This window comes from Budorcas taxicolor, chromosome 21 (assembly GCF_023091745.1).
Source record: "Budorcas taxicolor isolate Tak-1 chromosome 21, Takin1.1, whole genome shotgun sequence".
Lineage (NCBI taxonomy): Eukaryota > Metazoa > Chordata > Mammalia > Artiodactyla > Bovidae > Budorcas > Budorcas taxicolor.
The window spans coordinates 15,789,248-15,810,696 of NC_068930.1; positions in this window are offsets into that span (position 1 = coordinate 15,789,248).

A 21,449-nucleotide genomic window follows, 5' to 3' on the forward strand; every position below is an offset into this window, starting at 1 on the left:
AAATAAAAGAAGAAATTTGCCAGCGTATTTACAGAAGGATGAGTGTCCTTTATTTCATGCAGCTGCCTGATAAATGTAAGGGAAAGCCCATCTGGTTGATATTCAGTGCTTTTTAACAAGTAGAATTCAAAGACAGTATCCACTTCAGGGGATAAAACAGAAATCAACCAAATAACTAATATAGTAAAGAAACTGTATCCACAGTGCCATCTGGCACACCGCACCTAGCACGTGTGTTCAATGGATGGATATAAATGAATGAATGAGGCCCTGGAAGTGAGTGTGTATGGGTAGGACTCCTGGGCAGCAGAACTTCATTTCAAAGGGTGACACAATTAATGCACAAAGTCACATCTACCATCAGCTCTGCTGCTGCTGCTGCTAAGTCGCTTCAGTTGTGCCAGACTCTGTGCGACCCCACAGATGGCAGCCCATGAGGCTCCCCTGTCCCTGGGATTCTCCAGGCAAGAGCACTGGAGTGGGTTGCCATTTCCTTCTCCAATGCATGAAAGTGAAAAATGAAAGTGAAGTCGCTCGGTCGTGTCTGACTCTTAGTGACCCCATGGACTGCGTCCCACCAGGCTCCTCCGTCCATGGGATTTTCCAGGCAAGAGTGCTGGAGTGGGGTGCCATTGCCTTCTCCGAAGAATTTAAACCAAACTCAGAACATCGATTATTATATTTTTTAATTCAAGCTTATGATTTTTCAAAAGATAGGCACTACAGGATATGTCGGGAATATCCTGAACTGCTTCTATTTACCAGATGTGGAATCTCTAAGAGAATCATTTAAACTCTTTGAGAGTTAGTTTCCTCATTTGTGTAACACAGGTAGTAATAATCCTATATGGATTTCCTGCGAGAACTAAGTAAGACAATGTCTGTTATAAGAGTAGAAACCAAGCAAGTGGTGATCAAACATCATCATCGTGTCCATTTTTATTGCTCCCAAGAGTATTACATGTGAAGTAGGAACAAGTCTTCCATTTACAATTGACCCTTGAATAACTCAGGCTTGAACTGTGCAGATCGACTTACATGCGGATTGCTTTTTCAATAGTGAATGCTGTAGTACTTACTACATGATGCGTGGATGGTTGAACGGATGCAGAGTCAAGGATGTCGAGGAACTGCACAGAGGGAGGGTCAATTATTTGACTGTGCGGGGGGTGGGCACCCTGACCTCAAGGGTCCACTGCCCTTTCTCCTCCCCATACCTCTCTCCGACATGGAATTCTCACCTCTGAAGCAGCCATATTGTATCTTGTGACTTGTCTGGCAAATTCCTAACCATTTCTTGAGATGCACTTCAAAAAGGTCCATCAGCAGATGAATGGATAAGAAAGCTGTGTTACATATACACAATGGAGTATTACTCAGCCATTAAAAAGGATACATTTGAATCAGTTCTACTGAGATGGATGAAACTGGAGCCAATTATACAGAGTGAAGTAAGCCAAAGGAAAAACACCAATACAGTATACTGACACATATATACGGAATTTAGAAAGATGGTAATGATGACCCTGTATGCGAGACAGCAAAAGAGACACAGAAGTATAGAATGGACTTTTGGACTCTGAGGGAAAGGGAGAGGGTGGGATGATTCAGGAGAATGGCATTGAAACATGTATACTATTATGTAAGAAACGAAGTGCCAGTCTATGTTCGATACAGGATACAGGATGCTTGGGGCTGGTGCATGGGGATGATCCAGAGAGATGATATGGGGTGGGAGGTGGGAGAGGGATTCAGGATTGGGAGCTTGTATACACCCATGGTGGATTCATGTCAATGTATGGCAAAACCAATACAGTATTGTAAAGTAAAATAAAGTTAAAAAAAAAAAAGCATCTCCCTGAAAAGCATTTTCATGCCCTTCCTTTGTACCTCCCTGCTGCTGCTAAGTTGCTTCAGTCATGTCCAACTCTGTGCAACCCCATAGACGGCAGCCAACCAGGCTCCCCCGTCCCTGGGATTCTCCAGGCAAGAACACTGGAGTGGGTTGCCATTTTCTTCTCCAAGTTAATACCTCAATAAAACTCTTACTTGAGATATTGAAATCTTGACTCCTATCCCAACCACACATGTTCATCTCAGTATATGCAATGAATTGCAAATATTGCTGTCTAGTGCCCTTGCAATAAAGGACCACAGCTCCGTGGTTTAAAGCAACAAAAATGTATTGTCTCACAGGTCTAGAAGCTAGAAGTCTAAAGTCATGGTGTTCTATGGCAGTGCTTCCTCTGAAGTCTCTAGGAAAGAATCTTTCCAAGACTCTTCCAGGTTTCTGAGCCTTGTGATACTCTGGCTTTCCTTGGCTTGTAGCATCATCACTCCAATCTTGGTGTCCATCTTCACAAGACTCTCTCCCCTCTGTGTGTTGGTGTCTTATTTGCCATTCTAACTCTGCTTGTGTCTATCTCTGGGTTGCTTTTCCTTTTGTTATAAAGGAACCAGTCATGTTGGATGAAGCACCAACCCTGTTTCAATATGTGTGCTTGTGTGCTTAGTCGCTCAGTCACGTCTGACTCTTTGTGACCCCATGGACTATAGTCCTCCAGGCTTCTTTGTCCATGGGGATTCTCCAGGCAAGAATACTGGAGTGGGTTGCCATGCCTTCCTCCAGAGGATCTTCCCAACCCAGGGGTCGACCAGGTCTCCCACATTGCAGGCAGATTCTTTACCATCTGAATCACCAGGGAAGTCACCAGGACACTTCAATATGACCTCTTCTTAATTTATTAATATATCTTAGTTACATCTACAAAGACTCTGTTTCCAAATAAGGTCACATTCATACATGCCAGGGGTTAGGACTAGAACATTTGTTTTAAAGGGATACAGTCCAACCCACAACACTGTCCAACACACAGCAGGTGCCCTGAGATGTCCTGATGAGGGAAGGGATGGATCAATGACTAAATAAACAAATTCTACTCTCCCAGTGTCCAGGTGCAGACATACAGGTGGTAACTCATTCTTCTGTAGCCACAACTATGCTTTAAAATTCTGCGGTTTCTTGGCACCCACAGAATTCTGCCTTTTTAAATCCATGATTAAATAATCCCATGCTAAATCTCACAGTAATTCCCTTCCAGGGCTTCGTATTTGTATTCAATTATGGAAAACCTAAGCCAGAGCCTCCAAGGCATAGTTTTAAAACTGTTTCTCCCCCTTCTGGTTTAGCTGCTGTAGCAGCCAACACACTAGTTACATGAGTCTCCTTTCTCCTGTGTGATGCTAGTTACTTGAAGGCAAAACAGTTCTTTGCAACCACAACCTATTTAGGGGCCAAATTAACTGGCAGTGTTTGAGACAGAAGTTTGCTGCTGGTTTTTTTTTTTTTTTTAAACCCTTGACTTTTAACGTATGTAATCAGCTCTTAATTTTTTTTTTCACATTTTCTTCTCAGTTAGACTAAAATGAAAATACTGCAGAACATACAAAACTCTACATTTGGGGATTTACCAGGTCTGATTTTAACATTTCCATTTTCCTCATTTTGCTCCCAAACCACAGAGAGGTGGCAGTGGGTTCCAAGGTATTGAGTCCTCATTAGACATTTCACTTTGTTAATATTACTGCTTCCCTGGACCTTCATCGAATTACCTCACCAAGAAAAAATAAGTGAGTGACTTTTCCTTTAGCCAGTAAATGAAAAACACAGTGATCCTTCTTGCTAATTCTCCTAGTTCTTCAAACTACCATACTTATCTAGCATGTTATGCTAAATCAAATTATCTGCTTTCAGCCTGGGGAGACACAAAGGATAAAAAAGGAAAAGACAGCAACACAGGATAAAAGAAATGATAAAAGCCACAGGCAATTTCATGCACATTTACTTGCACTTATAAAAATAGAAAATAGCAAAGTGTGACATCCTTGGATATGTTCGCAACTCTTACCGAAGATGAGAAGCACAAATGAAGCAGTGTGGGAGAAGGACGAGCCAGAGTTTGGAAAAAGGAAACAATTCTGATGGACTCTTTCTCTCCATAGTGTTAAATGCTGGTCTCTTGGGATATTGTAGGTTATGGTTCCATCCAACCCGGTAAAGGAAGAAAGACCCTGGGTCCAAAATATCAACAAGAACCCTAATTCTATAATTTGCCTAGATTTTAAAATAAATGATAATGCATTTCTAGACTTAAATATAATTTGGAGTGACACAATTTAAGAATTTTAAAACTTTCCTTCTATTTTGGGGACGCTAATCATATATCAGCGAGCTCTAGCGGCTCAGAGGGTAAAGCGTCTGCCTGCAGCCATATATCGGGGCTTCCTTGGTGGCTGACTCGGTAAAGAATCTGCCTGCAACGCCGGAGACCACCTACAGTGCAGGAGACTGGGGTTCGATCCCTGGGTCAGCAAGATCCCTTGGATAAGGAAATGGAAAGTCACTACAGTGTTCTTGGCTGGGAAATCCCGTGGACAGAGAAGCCTTGTGGGCTACAGTCCAAAGGGTTTCAAAGAATCAAACACGACTCAGTGAGTGAACACAAGATATTAGAGAGGGTCATGGAATAATGAAACACACCTAATCCAAAGGAGGCCAGGCAAAAGGATTATATAACAGATGAGATAAATAACAGCGAGAATAAGATGCTAAATATAAAACCACATATAAACACTTAAATAAAGATAGACTCTCCCATTGGGGCTTTTACACTGGCCAGTCCTTCAGCCTGGAACATGCTTCCCCTTGACAATAAGGTGGCTAACACCTTCAAAGCATTTGCTCAAAAACCATCTTCACAGTGAGCTTTCCTCGTAGCTCAGTCAGTAAAGAATCTGTAATGCAGGAGACCAGGGTTCGATTCCTGGGTCAGGAAGATCTCTTGGAGAAGGAAATGGCAACCCACTCCAGTATTCTTGCCTGGAGAATCCCATGAACAGACAAGCCTGGTGGGCTACAGTCCATGGGGTCGCAAGAGTTGGACATGACTGAGCGACTAACCAAACACACACACACACACCCCTTTACAGTAAGCCTTCTGTTGGACTGACATATTTAAAGCTGAATCTTCTCTCCCTGGGCTTGCCAGATGGCATTAGTGGTAAAAAGGTCTGGGTTTGATTCCTCGGTCAGGAAGACCCCCTGCAGGAGGGCACAGCAGCCCCCTCCAGTATTTTTGCCTAGAGAATCCCATGGGCAGAAGAGCCTGGTGGGCTACAAAAGTCCGTGGGGTTGCAAAGGATCGGAAAAGACTGAAGTGACTGAACACGCACACACACACTTCTCTCCCTAGGCACTCCTGTTCTCTTTTTACTTTCCACTTTTGCATAGTATTTATACCTTTTAATATTCCATATGATATATTATTTATATATTATTAATTTTTATATATAGTTAATTTTGTTTTCTGTTTCCTCCTAGAGATTGACAGCCCTTGGGAGCCAAGAGCTCTATTTTACTCACTCTCTCCCAAATGTTTAGAATAGTGCCTGACTCTTCGGACATGGGTACTTATTTAAAGAATGTCAAATTAATACATAAATAGATATATGGGTAATAAACATTCAAAATTAAGAATTCAAAGTTGTGTTTAAGAAGTGAGGTAGAATGGATTGAGGAAACACAAGCAAGTCACACTGCATTTTGACTTTAGAATCTGTGTTGTTTGAGTTAACATCCCCATAGGCCAGGGATGAAAGTTGGCCCACTGATCCGTGGAGGAGATTTTCAGTTCTAAAACCATCAAGGGAAAGAAGAAAGTCTTTCTAACAACTTATTTCCACAGGAGAGCTCCCAAACTTAGTTTGGATGAATCAAAAATCAAACTCAGCCACACAAGGCACCAACCATCATTCTCAGGACATAAGGATGCTTAAAACAAACTAATTTGATACAGAATAAAATTTAAGCCTCTATTGAAATAATCCTCATTAAATAATGTTCTGACACATTTCTGACACACAGGTCTTTATTTTTTCACAAAGGATTTTTTTTTTCTATTGCCTCTCTCAATTTTCTAAAGGTTTTACTTTTTATTCCTCCTCTTCAATACCTCTTGCCAGATTAGAAAGGAGTGACCCAGGGACTCTGACAATTCAAAGAATGAATCAAAAATGTCACGTGCATCTGAAGTCCTCCCAGTAGCCCTGTCTCTCTTATCAGGCCCAGCAACCTTGGAAACGGAATAGCTAGAGACAGTCTCGTGGGGATCACACACATGGGTGGGTCTCTGATTCACCAGGCTGCCGTTACTGAGGCCATCAGGTTACCACAAGTTATATACTAGGTGCATGTCTCTGATTTGGGCCTTTCTTAACATTTTAAGGGAACAGTGAATTTATTGAATGTCATTTGCCACTTATTCATTCCACATTTGAGAAAGATGTATAGAATCATTGTGAATCCATACTTCCAAGAATAGCCTTTCAAAATAAATAGAAATCGTTTGTGTGAGCTAATATCATTGCTCTGTTAAAGTCTCTCCTTTAGTATGTAGCACAGAGCTCAAAGGTCATTTCTGCCTGAGATGGGAAGCTTTACATTGGATACTTGAGCAGCACTCTGTGCCTGAAAAGGCAATAAAATGGCATTGTGCTTGAGATGATGGTAGAGGAATACTGTAGGAATGAAATAATGCAGCTTGCTCCATTGAGGAGTCACTGTGCCAGCAGATTCCTCAGGGTTTTCATAAATTATTTCCTTTAAAAACAGGATAGGATGTTGGCATGCTCAGGATATTCTTAAATAATGTATTACGAACTTATCAAAGTGACCCCAGGAGAGAGTCTTCTTCATATTAGAACTGAAAGATGATGATGGAGAGGATGAGAGGAGCATGGAGGTGCTTGAAAAAATTGAATCACAACCCAAGAGGGCCCCATCTTTCACGGCTCTGAGAGGCATTTCTCCCAAGCATTTTGCTTTGTGCAGTTAAGAGGAAAGAAAGGAGGGAGGGAAGGAGGAAAGAAGGGAAGAAACCAGTTTCAGCTGAACCGGACAGTACTGAGGCTTCACACAAACCATTTGATTTACTTGTGTAGGTAGCTTGTGATATCAATGTTTTATCTTTGTTTCTTTGACAAGGGAACTGAGACTAAGATAACTAACTAGTCCAAAAACACAGAATGAGTTCGTGAAGATGCTCATATTTGAATCCAGGTTCATTTGCATCCAAACTTAGATTTCTTTCTTGTTCAAAAAACCGTAAACAAGCTTTTCCTTCTCACTGGACAGGCCAAGCTGCCTAGAAACAGGGGCTATCTTCACCTGCATTCGAAGGATTGACATTAGGTTTGGTGTATTTTTTTCTCATAATTGCTTCTATATTTTATTCATTTCATGTTGATCATTTTATGCTATCTGAGTGAAATTTCGCATGCATGTTCACTGGTCATGAGGCTCAGGGAACACTTCAAGTTTGGTCCTCCCACTCTTGTCCAAGCACTTCTGAAGTAAGTGAAACAGACAAATATTGTGTATCATAGTTTTGTCATAAGACATATAATGAATGGACAACATTATCTACACATAGACAAAGGTTGTGTTTGCAAGTAGCATACAGAGAGTAACAATTCTTGTGTGATTTCAGCTGTCAAATGCCGACTTATCTCATCCAGGCCCCTGGACAAGCATTGCTCACATCTATGTCATAGCTTCTGAGGGTTTTATACAATTTCTCAGCACCTGCTCTTTTCTGCTTCCTCACAAACCTGAGTGGAGGAACTCAGCTGTCCAAATGTATTATTCAAACTGGTCAGGTTAGGACTTCCTTGGAGGTCCAGCGGTTAAAGTTCTGCACTTCCATTGCAGGAAGTACAGGTTCAGTCCCTGGTTGGGGAGATAAATTCCCAAATGCCATGGGGCACAGCCAAAATTTTTTAAATGCTTTTTTTCTAAAAAAGAGAGGTTATACTATGTTAATTATTTTTCAAAGGCTCATTTCTCTTTCACATGACACGTCTATCATGGGTTCACTGGGACCTCTAGTGCCATCATCCCGCTCTTTTAAGGAGAAGGAAACGGCAACCCACTCCAGTATTCTTACCTGGAGAATCCCATGGACAGAGGAGCCTGGTGGGCCACAGTCCACGGGGTCACAAGAGTTGGACATCACTGAGCCATTAAACCACCAGCCACCACTCTTTTTAACCCAGGCTAACAGAGCAGCCACCGCTGGAGAGACTGCCCATCAACGTGGTGGAGGAGAAGGCAGGGTGTGGTGAGTCCTGGCCTCTGAAAATCTCTGTCTGTATACGGCACATGGCGCCTTCACTTGCATTTCATTGACTAGAGTAAGGCAAATGACCACCACTATCTTCTAAGGGGCAAGGAAGCCCAGTGCTCCCACAGGAAAAGAACTGGAAGAATGCGGTCGACGCACTGTGACTGCCACACTGAAAGTGAAAGTGAAGTTGCTCGATCGTGTCCGACTCTTTGCGACCCCGTGGACTGTAGCCCATCAGGCTCCTCCGTCCATGGGATTCTCTAGGCAAGAATGCTGGAGTGGGGTGCCATTCCCTTCTCCAGCGGAATCTTCCCAACCCAGGGATCGAACCCAGGTCTCCTGCATTGCGGGCAGACGCTTTAACCTCTGAGCCACCAGGGACACTGAGTGAGGCCAAAGTCTTTATCTTTATCTTTCCTGGCTTGCATCAGCCCCTTGGCCTTTTTCCCTTTCCCTTTCCCTATAGCTTAGGAAATAGCTAATAGGAATTAGCTCTTCCTATAGCCAAGATAGGAATTAGCTATATTAGCTTGCTTGGGATGTCATAACTAAATATCACAAAGTGGGTGCCTTAAACAACAGACTTTTTTTTTTTATTTTTCCACAATTCAGGAGGCTGGTGGTCCAAGATCAGGCTTTGGCAGATGTGGCTTCTCTGAGGTTTGCGGACGTCTGCCTCCTCTGTTTCCCATGGTCTTCCCTTGGCGCGTGCACGTTTGGCGTCTGTTGTCTCTCTGAGTGCCCAGGTTTCCTCTTCTTTTCAGGACACCAGTCATATTGAAAGAAGGCATACTCTAAAGACTTTAGTTTACCTTAGTCACCTCTTTAAAGGACTTATGTCCAAACATTCTGAGGAAATGAGAATCACGGCTTCAACGTATGATTCTGGGGAGATACGATTCAGCCTTTAACAGGCCCTCACTCTCTGTCATAATTTGCGCTCTCCAGGTGGGGATCTGCTTTCTCCTCCTCTTGTCCTTTTTCTGCACAGCTGCCGTGAGATTGGTGTTCTACAGTGTTCAGCACATCTACATTTTTAAAAAAAATATGGTCGGAGAGTTGCTTTACAATGTTGTCTTCATTTCTGCTGTCCAGCAAAGTGAATAAGCTACATGTCTACATATACCCCCTCTTTTTTAGATTTTCTTCCCATTTAGGTCACCACAGAGCGCTGAGTAGAGTTCTCTGTGCTACACAGTAAGTTCTCATCACTTATCTATCTTACACATAGTACTTCACATACGTCAATCCCAATCTCCCAATTCGCCCCACCCCCCTCCCTCGCTGGTAACCCTGTTTGTTCTCTATATCTGTGACTCTGTTTCTTACCAGCATCTTTTGGTGTAGCCTGGCACTGACTGCCAGAAGGGTACCAAAGCACGCAGTTACCCCATTCTCCCAGCATGTTGAGGAGAAGCAGATGCAGCTGGGTGTGGCTGGACACGTTGGCCTCTTTTTTTGTGGAGTATGTGTGAAAGCAGTCTTGAATGAGGGGAAGATGTGGTTTATGCATCCAGCAGTTTGGGCTTATGTGCCAGATGTTTAGAGAATGTTAGGAAATGCCAGAAACCCAACCACTGGAATGACTTGCAGGCCCCTGTCTTAGAGAGAGGGGGAGCTCTGGTCCAACTCGGTTAGACAGTCTTCCCCTCTTGCTCCACAGCAATCAGTTAGAAACACAAATTTCATTCTATTTTGCTTACCAAAACATGCCAGAGATTTCACACTGTTCCTAGAAAACTCTAGCCTTAGCCTTTGCCAAAGTATGGTCATAACCATGATCTTCCAGGCATTGCATAAATTGGTCCCACCCACCTCTCCAGGGTCCTCGTGAACCTTACTGGCCACTTAGTTCTGGCACTTGCCAGAGAGCGATGGTCGGGGGGCATCTACAGCTTTAGGGAGGGGCTGGAAGGAGGGTGAGGTACAAAAACGTACAGAATGCCTGCTAGGTGTCATTACTTCATCTCATCATCAGGGACAAGAACTAAATACAACTTTGTTCATTGTATTGTTGAGGGCACCGGAAAGTGTGAACCACCCTTGCTTTCTGAACTTTAAGGATGGGCCCTACAGTCCTGGGTATGTGCCTCTCCCTGGTCAGAGCTGACTGGAAGAGAAGCTGACCAGGAGCCATTCATTGAGCTGAGCCATCCTGTTCCTGCCACCTGGAATTGAGATCAATGTTATCTGATTTCTGTGGCATCAGAACGGAGAGAATCTGCCAGGAGTCCTGGAGCAGCCACATTCTGCCACATGTGCTGAAAAGCACGTGAATTGGAATGTTGGAAAGAAGGTTGGAGATGCTGGGTTCATAGAGTAATGATAAGAGACACCTCCACCCACCCCCGCCGGAGAGAAATAGATGCAGAGATGCAGACACCTGGGGAGATTCCCTCCCACAGGAGACTTTTATACCTTTCAATATATCTCCCTTTGGCGCTCAACCTAGTCACAGCCATCCCTGACTATATTTTAAAATGGCAGTCATTTACAGGAGGCACTCATTTTTTATGTCCCCAAATACCTCTCAGATGGAGATTTCAATACCTAGTTTATGTAGACACCTTCCTCCATGACTTTCAACCAAATTATGAACAACCCAAAAGCAGCAATTGTGTCTTTTCTATTCCATAGTAGGTCTATAGGGTTTCATTCAGTTCAATGACGAGGTTACACCGCCTTGGCACCAGAGAAGGAAACGGCAGGTCTCAATGCCCCTGAGTCATTTGCCTTCCAATTAAATTGAGAATTAAGGGATGTTTTCCTATGCTTTTACAATAGGACAGGAGTTATTTTGGTAATTTATACTTTAGTATAATTAAGAGAAGTAAATCTCTCTCCAGAAAATGTTCGAAGTTAAGTGAACACCACAGTTCACTTAAGTAGCAAGTTATTTATCATTTTTTATGTCAACATAATTCTTCTTGAAATTTTGGTTACTCTAGTAGCAAAGAGAGAAGTGAAACTGGATAAGATAATAAATGAGAAGAAAAAAATCCTTAAGTGTGAGAAAACCAAGATCACTATGATTAAACTGGCATTTATAAATGGAATCATTCTTTGGCTTTATCTGATAAATGAGCAAGAAGTTCCATCATGACCTTCCTTTAGAGTTTTCTAGCACCTGTCACTCATACATGTGCCCAGTCAGTCATGTCTGACTCTTTGCAACCCCATGGACTGCAGCAGACCAGGCTTCACTGTCCTTCACCTTCTCTCAAAGTATGCTCAAACTCATGTCCATTGAGTCAGTAATATCACCCAACCATCTCATCCTCTGCCACCCCCTTTCAGTCTTTTCTAGCATCGGGGTCTTTTGCAATGAGTCAGCTCTTCGCATCAGATGGCCAACATATTGGAGCTTCAGCATAATAAGAATGACTAGAACCTTCACTATCTTCTTTAATCAGAAGCAATATAATTTTTCAAATAAACTATAGGATGTTAATTCAAAAAACTACTATGCTGCCACTAAAGATAATGCTTTTAAAGATGATTTGCTAATATAAGAATATTTACAGGTAAGGAGGGAACACAAGCCACAAAAATATTTTGTATCGTTTGATCTTAACATCAAATTATTATATTGAAAAGAAAATATATATACTTACGTGATCTTGAAGGTTGAAGAAATGATTTATTTTTCTGGATCCACCTGCAAGAATACACTAGGATGCAACATATTCCAGAATGTAAACATGTAAATGAAGGAAAAGGGACTATCCTCTCTCTTCTAAATGCTTATTCTGATTACTGGACAGGGTCAGAGGCTGAGCTCCACAATTTCACTGATTAGCTTACATAAGTCTCATACACTACTGTGTGTCAGGTGTTACTTTCCCCCTTCTATAAATGAAGAAACATCACAGACATTAAAATACTTGCTCAACATCACTTAGCAGGCAATGGAGATCTCTTTTACTTCAAAGGGTTAAACAAGCTTGATCCATCCACGGTTCTTACACTAACGCACCACCAATTCCCTCACTCTGCCTGCAATTTTGTACTCTCTACTTCAAGATTTCAAAATCTCTAATTTTCTCCTACTACCTGAGAGCTCAGAGGACCAAGAATCCCTCCCACAGCCTCCCAGCATCTCACATGGCTCAGATCCCTCTGACGGGGCCCCAGTTTTCCAACTTAGATCACCCTAGCTGTGACCACCTGCCTGGAACTCCTCCTTCTCCCATCAAGGGCTTTCCCCAAGCAATTGTTCATTTCTCTTCCATCTTCTCCAGGACCCCTCCTAGGTACCTACATGTAAGAATGTTTGATAGGAGCTCAGGAGTACAACCTGGGACAGAGCGCATCTGCAGCACACCCCTGGCTGCCTTGTACTCCCCTCTCCGTGCACGGGATCACAAGTCAGCCAGGGGTAAGCAGCTTTTTGAGAAGTGGATTCTTCAAGTTTCCCTTGAGCTTTATAAATTACCTTTCTTTCAGACTCTTGGCCAAGTTAGTGCCTGTTTCCTACCCAAGAGAGAGAGGTGGGGAGACACAGAAAGAGAAGAAAGGGAGGAAGGAAACCTTGGTTAATTACTAGATTTCTTCAGTAGACTTTGAACTGGGGAAAGGAGACAAGTGCTTAACAAGCAGGACTGGTATCTCCTTGCCCAACACTCAGAGGACATTCACTCTTCTGCAGGGCACTGATCCAATTCCTTGCCTCTTTCAGTCAACACTGGCACAAAGATAATCGTCACTGTTGAGGTTTTTGCAGGGTTAAATGCAAAGCACTGGACACAAAAGGTAACTGGCACTGTCACTCTGTCTTCTTAAATTTTTGAATCACATTTTATTTTGCTTTCACAGCATTCTGTGCTGGGGATAATCTCCAGTCGCACATGTGGCCATAAATCAGCTAGATAATTGAGATTTGAAAGAATAGCCTTTGGACTTGGCCAAACCAATCAATAACTGAGCCTCAAGGTATGCTTTGGAATTATTTGTCTGGGTAATTCTAGCAAGAACAACGAAATCCAAACAGATTGCAGAGAAGTTAATATAGAGCTCAAAGTGGGCACATTCATGCACCACAGGGCCAATCAAAACTAAACGAATAGAACGAAATGAAAGCACAACAACTCCAGCCCCAACAACAAAAAAAAAATCTCAGGATTCTGCTGTGTTTCTTCTTGGTCTTCCCTACATCACTGCATGCCTACATCCTTTAGATCACCTCGAACTTCACCTCTCATTCCCTGACATGTACTTGGTCCTTCTACTTGAAGAGGAAATTCAGTGTTTCCAGCTTTAGTCCTTGGTGCTCTTTAGAGGGAGTCTTTATACCTGCACTGGACTTACCAGTTTTTGCATGCATAAACAATCACTTCAGTTGTGTCCAACTCTTTGTGACCCTGTGGACTGTAGCCCATCAGGCTCCTCTGTCCTTGGGATTCTCCAGACACAAATCCTGGAGTGAGTAGCCATGTTCTTCTCCAGGGGAGCTTCCTGACCCATGGGTTGAAACCACATCTCTTACATCATCTTCCACATTGGCAAATGGGTTCTTTACCACTAGCATCGCCTGAGAAGCTGGGTTATTCTGGATTAATATTTGGATCCTGTTTCTCCATCAAGAGCTATCCCAGTTCATTAATTTCTGGACACTGTAAGAAACTCAAGCTTTCTAGAGTGTATACATACCTAGGGCTTCCCAGGTGGCCCTAGTGGTAAAGAACCTGCTTGCCTCAGGAGACATGAGAGTCTTAGAACACATGAGAGTCACAGGTTCAATCCTTGGGTCTGGAAGAGGGCATGGCAACCCACTCTAGTACGCTGGCCTAGAGAATCCCATGGACAGAAAAGCCTGGTGGGCTACAGTCCATGGGGTCACAAGAGTCGGACATGACAGAAGCAACGCAGCAGCAGCAGCAGCAATATACATCCCTAACCTAAGCCCTTCCCTGGTGACTGAGTGGTAAAGAATCTACCTGCCAGGGATGGGGGAGCCAAGTAGGCTGCCGTCTATGAGGTTGCACAGAGTTGGACACAACTGAAGCGACTTAGCAGCAGCAGCAGCCAAACAGGAGACGAGGGTTCCGTCCCTCAGTCAGGAAGATCCCCTGGAGAAGGAAATGACAACCCACTCCAGTATTCTTGCCTGGGAAATCCCATGGACAAAGAAGCCTGGCAGGCTACAGTCCATGGGGGTCACAAAAGAATTGGACTTGACTTAGCTGCTAAACAACAACAACCATGCATACTTGAAGACCACAGAATATTTTGCCCCAAATCAGCCATGGCTGCATTAACCACATTATCTCTTAAAATATCCCTAAGAGCACGTTACAGAGAACACATTTTGAAAGGCTGGAATAGGTTATTGCGTGCCACCTCTGGTTCAAATCTAACCCAGGCACTTGGCCAAGTGGTGTTGAAAGAGGTAGTCCACAAGCAGCGATCATTTTGCCTAGTTAACTCTGAGAAGGAAAACTTGAAACTGCAGGAGCCACTTAGAAAGAGCAGATCTAATTGGGAGACCTGAAAGGAGGCCAGGTCACCTGGCTTCATGGGCCTAGAGCCTTCCTGAGGCTCTAAGACTTTGGCCTCCCTCTCCTTCAGCTGGTATCAGCTCACAGAATGTAGGCCCCTTAACAGCAAATCAAGGAACAGATCTACCCTTCCTTCTCCCTAAGAGAAACAGCTGCACCTGAACAAACGTGCAAGGCCAGGTTCACACACAGTTCACGAAAACCTTCCCTGGGTCCCACTCCAAACAAAGGCCGAAGACAAATCTGACGCGGGTTTTCCCATCTTTGGCCCACTGCCCCATCTGACAGCTCCCTGCACCTAGCTCACTAACCTCATCCTGTAGCTGTCCCAGCGAGTGCTGCTTTGGGACAGGAAAGAGCAGTTCTCACGTATCCCTCACCGCATTGAAGCTAGCTCCTTTTGCACCTGGGATCTCCTTGGGGGCCTCTGAATCCAAGTCTGACTAAGCCTGACCTTGCTTTGCTTTATGAAGGTAATGAAATCGCAGCCCCAGGTGGGGTAGCTGCAGGTGCACTTTCTCGGCCCTTTGGCGCTGTTATTTCTGTAATTTGTCACATGCTGTCTCCTGCTTGGGGTTATACTTTACAGCGCAATGAATGTACTCCCTTATTAAGACAAATCTTATCCATGCCAATCCAATTAAATCTATATAATTAGCCTGGAAATTTTAGAGAAGTAGGCTTCAGTGCAGCTACAGTCTTTATTTTTCTTCTTTACTATTGTAAGTGGTTGGACCAGGACTAATTATGATTTGGGAAGCAGAGAAGCTGATGGAAAGAGCAACTAGTGAGATGTCAGGCAACCTGGTTTTTATTTCAGTTCTGTTGTGTGATCCTGAGCCACTTCCCTCTCTTCCATGGGTGTGGGTCCCTTGGCAATGAAATGAATAGTTTGGGCACATTGATGCAGATAATATCTTTTCATTGATTGAATTACCTTACAGGCCAGACAGTTGCATAAAACCTCAGCAAGGTGAATGCAATGTTGTCAATTATTGGAATACAATCATCAGATTTAATAGAAGACAAATGATTCACCCAAGACCAGGCCGTGAAGAAGATATGGTTCCAAAATACATCATACTCTTCTTAAATTGATAACCTGATGCTGGGAAAGATTGAGGGCAGGAGGAGGAGGCAATGACAGAGGATGAGATGGTTGGATGGCATCACCGACTCAGTGGACATGAGTTTGGGCAAACTCTGGGAGATGGGGAAGGACAGGGAAGCCTGGTGTGTCATAGTCCATGGGGTTCCAGAGAGTCCGACACAACTTAGCGACTGAACAATGACAACACTCTGCAGACTACGCATCCTAGTGAGAAAGCTTACAAGGAGCTGAAGTATCAGGTCACAAAGCTGCGTAGAATTCATAGCTCAGTTACTAACTCAGAGATCCCAGACTAGCTGACCATCTCATTGCCAACCATCACCATAGCTAATCTTTCATTTTCACTCAGTTCTCAGAAAATTCAGGTTACTTTGAAGTCTTCTGAAATACAGGCAGGAGAAAAACAGGAGTAAATTTTGTTGTACTTAAGAGGAGAAAAAGAATTTGTTTCTCTGAATACCATAAATAAATGCTGATTCCAAACATGAATGTCACACTGATATCAATGTGGCTATGAAACTCTCAGTTTCACCTATGTTTGTGAAGTACTTTGTTCAATAAAAACTGTGATCATAAACAAATTGAGCATCAGCAAATGGAAAGCTTAGCCATGAAAAGCACATTTTCCTGGTGAGTTCCTAGTACCAGATTTAATTCCATATCTAATGGTATTATGAAAGTCTGGATCATGTAGAGACCAGTTTTCCCATTTGTCATAGAGACAAAAATGGATTTTTCAGTAATTATTTATTCAGGGATTTAATTTAATGTAAACAATTGTATTGTTACTTGGAGAAAAAAGAACTCTATCCTTAGGGCATTCACCTACTTACATGAAAAAGGCAACAATGAAACATTAAACTTTCTTTATTTCTCCATTTACTATGCTTTCTATATAGAAAAAATGCACCCCCAAGTTTTCAGATCAGTGATTTATAAAAACACCACTGAGATTAAGGAATAGAATATTCACCAACACTGCAGAAGCCTCCCATGTACTGTGTGGTTAGTCACTCAGCCGTGTCCAACTCTTTGTGACCCCATGGACGGTAACCTGCCAGGCTCCTCTGTCCATGGGGATTCTCCAGACAAGAATGCTGGAGTGGGTTGCCACGTCCTCCTCCAGGGAACCTTCCCAACTCAGGGATCAAACTCAGGTCTCCCGAATTGCAGGCAGAGTCTTTAGCATCTGAACCACCAGGAAAGCCCAGGAATACTGGAGTGGGTAGCCTATCCCTTCTCCAGGGGATCTTCCCAACCCAGGAATTGAACCAGGGTCTCTTGCACTGCAGGCAGATTCTTTACCAGCTTAGCTACCAATAGTGAATCCCAATAAATGTCCCCTCTGTGTTCCTCAAAGGTAACCAATATATTTATTTGTTTAAATAACACTTATGCTTCTTTAGAGTTTACCAAAGCATGCTATTACCTATTTTATGAACTTTATTTTAACAGGCTTATATAGTCTATACCCTTTTTGTACCTTACCTTTTAAAATAAAATTATATTTGTGAAATGTATCCATATGGTAATGTTATATTTTGTTCTGTTTTTACTATTACGTAGTATTGTATTGCATGTATATTTAATATATGTATAAATATGCCATAATTTACCATTTCTATTCTTGAAGATTAATTGGATTAATTTGAAAATTTGGGGGTTTATACTAATGTTGCAATAATCATCCCTGCATCTGTCTCCTGTGTACCTGGGCATTTATTTATATTCTTAGCATTTATCAGAGTAAATTGCTGAATTGTAGGTTTTGCCTTTCTTAATTTTAATAGATACTTACAAAATGTGTTCCAAAAGTGTTGTTCTTATGAACCAGCAATCCCACGACTTGGCATATATCCAGAGAAAACCATAATTTGAAAAGACCAGTGTTCCTTGCAGCTCTATTTACAACAGCCAGGACATGGAAGCAACCGAATGTCCAGCAACAGAGGAATGGATTAAGGTGTGGTCCATATATACTATGGAATATCACTGAGTTATATAAGAAATGAAACTGTGTCATTTGCAGAGATGTGGATGGCCCTAGAGACTGTCATATAGAGCAAAGTAAGTCAGACAGGAAAAAAACAAATATCGTAAGTTAACGCATATACGTGGAATCTAAAAAAATGGTATAGATGATCTTACTTGCAAAGCAGAAATAGAGACACAGACGTAGGGAACAAATATATGAATACCAAGAGAGAAAGAGGGTGTGTGATGAACTGGGAGGCTGGGATTGAGGTGTGCACCCTATCGACACATGTATAAAACAGACAACTAATAACTGCATAGGGAACCCTGCTCGGTGTCCTGTGGTGAGCTAAACAGGAAGGAATGCAAAAAATAGGTGATATATGTACACATATAGCTGATCCACCTTGCTGTACAGCAGAAACTGGCACAACACTGTAAAGCGACTGTACTCTGCTAAACGTTACCGTAGGAAAGGGCGAGAGTGGGGCACACTGAGAGAGGAGCGTTGACGTGCACGTTGCTGCGTGTGAAGTAGGCAGGTGGCGGGGAGCTGCCGCGCAGGCTCACGGGCCGGCCGGGCCTGCGGCAACTAGAGAGGCGGGGTGGGGCAGGCTCAGCTGAGACGGCACGTGTATTTACGGGCGGCTCACGTTGCTGTATCATAGAAGCCAACACAAGATTGTAAAACAATTATCCTCCAATTAAAAAACGAATTTATAAAAAAGGAAAAAAAAAAAGGATTGCACCGAATTTCCTCTAACACATGAGCGCCCTGCCCTTCCACATCCTTTCCAATACTTAGTGTTACCTCTCTTTTGCATGTTTATCATTCAGGTGGTGGGGCAGGTAATATCTTATTCTTTTAATATGCATTTTGCTGATAACTAATGAGCTCGAGAAGCTTTTCAATATATTTGCTGGCCATATGAATGTCTGCAATCCACCTGGAATTAATTTTTGTATATAGCCTAAAATAGAGATCATGCGTCATTTCCTTCCATTTAAACATTCAGTTACTTCAACAGCACTTAGTGAAAAGGCCATACTTTTTCCACTGTTGACAAGTGCTACTTATGTCATTAATCATTTGCTATATACCTGTGGGTTTGTTCCTAGGATCTCATATTTCTCACTATTGGTTTCATTGTCTACCCCTCTATCCTTGCCCCTATATCTTAGCATTTTAATTACCAAACATTTTAATACCTTAATGTATTTTAGAGTAAGTCCTCCCACTATTTTTCTTCTTTTAGTCAGCTCTGGCTGTTGGCAGAATTTGCAAGAACTGGCTTGTCAACTTCCAATAAAAAACAAAAACAAAAAAATAACACAGGTAAGATTTCCAGTGGGATTGCATTGATCTAGGATCAAGAATCTAGGCAGTCTGCTGCTGCTGCTGCTAAGTTGCTTCAGTCGTGTCCGACTCTGTGCGACCCCACAGATGGCAGCCCACCAGGCTCCCCCGTCCCTGGGATTCTCCAGGCAAGAACACTGGAGTGGGTTGACATTTCCTTCTCCAATGCATGAAAGTGAAAAGGGAAAATTGAAAGTGAAGTCGCTCAGTCGTGTCCAACTCTTCACGACCCCATGGGCTGCAGACTACTTCCAATTCATCTCTCTGAATTCTTTCAAAAGCACCTCGTAGTAACCTGTGCGGAAATCTTGAACATTCTGAGTTGATTTTATTTCAAGTGTTGAATCTTTTGGTACAGATCAATTATATCTTGTATTTTTTTTTCATTTTCTGTTTTTTTGCCATAATATAGAAATTGAATTTCTAAATTGACTTTTCCTTTAGCAAATGTGCTAAACTCATTTATTATTAGTCACATTAAATCCTGTCACTCATCCCTGCATAGCTGTCAAAATGTGGAAGACTCTCTTCTCTGCCACTCTGGAAGACTTTCCAAATGCTGGGCTCAGTCCTCTGGACTCAGTCCTCCTCCAGGTCTTGACCTTCACTGTTTTGTCAACTCTTTCAAGCAAACAAGCTTTCCTGCTTGCCCTCTTAGGATAGTTGGCTTGAATCACGTAATCCTCCGTTATTAAAAATTATCTCCAAGGTGCTTTATTTGACAAAGCATAATTCAAAGGTAAATACAGAATGATTCTTCCTATTAAACTGCTCTTAGAGTTAAATTTTCCTTGAGATTTAAAAAATTTATTAAAATGGGAGATGGGCTTCCCTCATAGCTCAGTCAGTAAATCATCTGCCTGCAATGCAGGAGACCCAGGTTTTACTCCTGGGTCAGGAAGATCCCCTGGAAAAGGAAATGGCAACCCACTCCAGTATTCTTGCCTGGAGAAACCCATGGACAGAGGAATCTGGCAGCCTACAATCCATGGGGTAGCAAGAGTCGAACACAACTTAGCAACTAAAACCAAACAAACCAAGATGGGAGATAGGAGTGGAAAACAAATGTTATTAAAACATTCTGCTTTCATGATTTTTTACAATTTTGTAATTTATTAAAAACAAAAATCATTACTTAAAAGAAGACGTCATTCCTATATTCTGACATAAGAATTAGTTTAATTCATAAAAACATAAAATCATTGTTCTGAAGAACATAAATTAAGGCGCAATATTTGTTTTGAATAAACTGTTGCTTATATATTTGGCTGTGGTGATGGTTTAGTCACTAAGTCATGTCTGACTGTTGCAACACCATAGACTATAGCCCACCAGGCTCTTCTGTCCAGGGGATTCTCCAGGCAAGAATACTGGAATGGTTGCCATTTCCTTCTCCAGGGATCTTCCCAATCCAGGGATTGAACCCTGGTCTCCTACTTTGCAGGCAGATTCTTTGTCAACTGAGCAATAAGGGAAGACCATATTTGGCTCTAGGTGCCAATGATTCAATGGGCTTCCCTGGTGGCTCAGCAGTCAAGAATCTGCTTGCAAAGCAGGAGCTATAGAAGATGTGGGTTCAATCCCTGGATTGGGTTGGGAAGATCCCCTGGAGGAGGGCATGGCAACCCACTTTAGCATTCTTGCCTGGAGAATCCCATAGAGGAGACTGGTGAGCTATAGTACATAGCGCTACAAAGAGTCGGACGCAGTTGTAGTGACTTAGCACACACAGCAGAGAAGGCAATGGCACCCACTCCAGTACTCTTGCCTGGAAAATCTCATGGACGGAGGAACCTGGTGGGCTACAGTCCATGGGGTCGCAAAGAGTCAGATACGACTGAGCGACTTCACTTTCACTTTTCACTTTCACACATTGGAGAAGGAAACGGCAACTCGCTCCAGTGTTCTCGCCTGGAGAATCCCAGGGATGGGGGAGCCTGGTGGGCTGCCGTCTATGGGGTCACACAGAGTCGGACACGACTGACATGACCTAGCAGCAGCAGCACACACACACACACACACACACACACACACACAGTAATGATGCAATGCCATGATTTTTGCTTTTGTTTTGAGTTTCCTAGTTTCCCATCTTAAAATGTATGAAATTTGGTCTGATTTTTATTTCTTAAAGATATTCAGTTTTATTCCTTATAGTTATTTCAAATGACACATTGCTATTAACAGAAGAATAGTCCAATAATATGCATAAACATGCTCAAAGGATTAGGAAGAATCCTAGTGTATTTATTTTCCTTCATGACTGGGGTCATATAATTCAGCTTTTCAACACCAGAAGGTCCATTCAATCTATGTGATTATTTCTG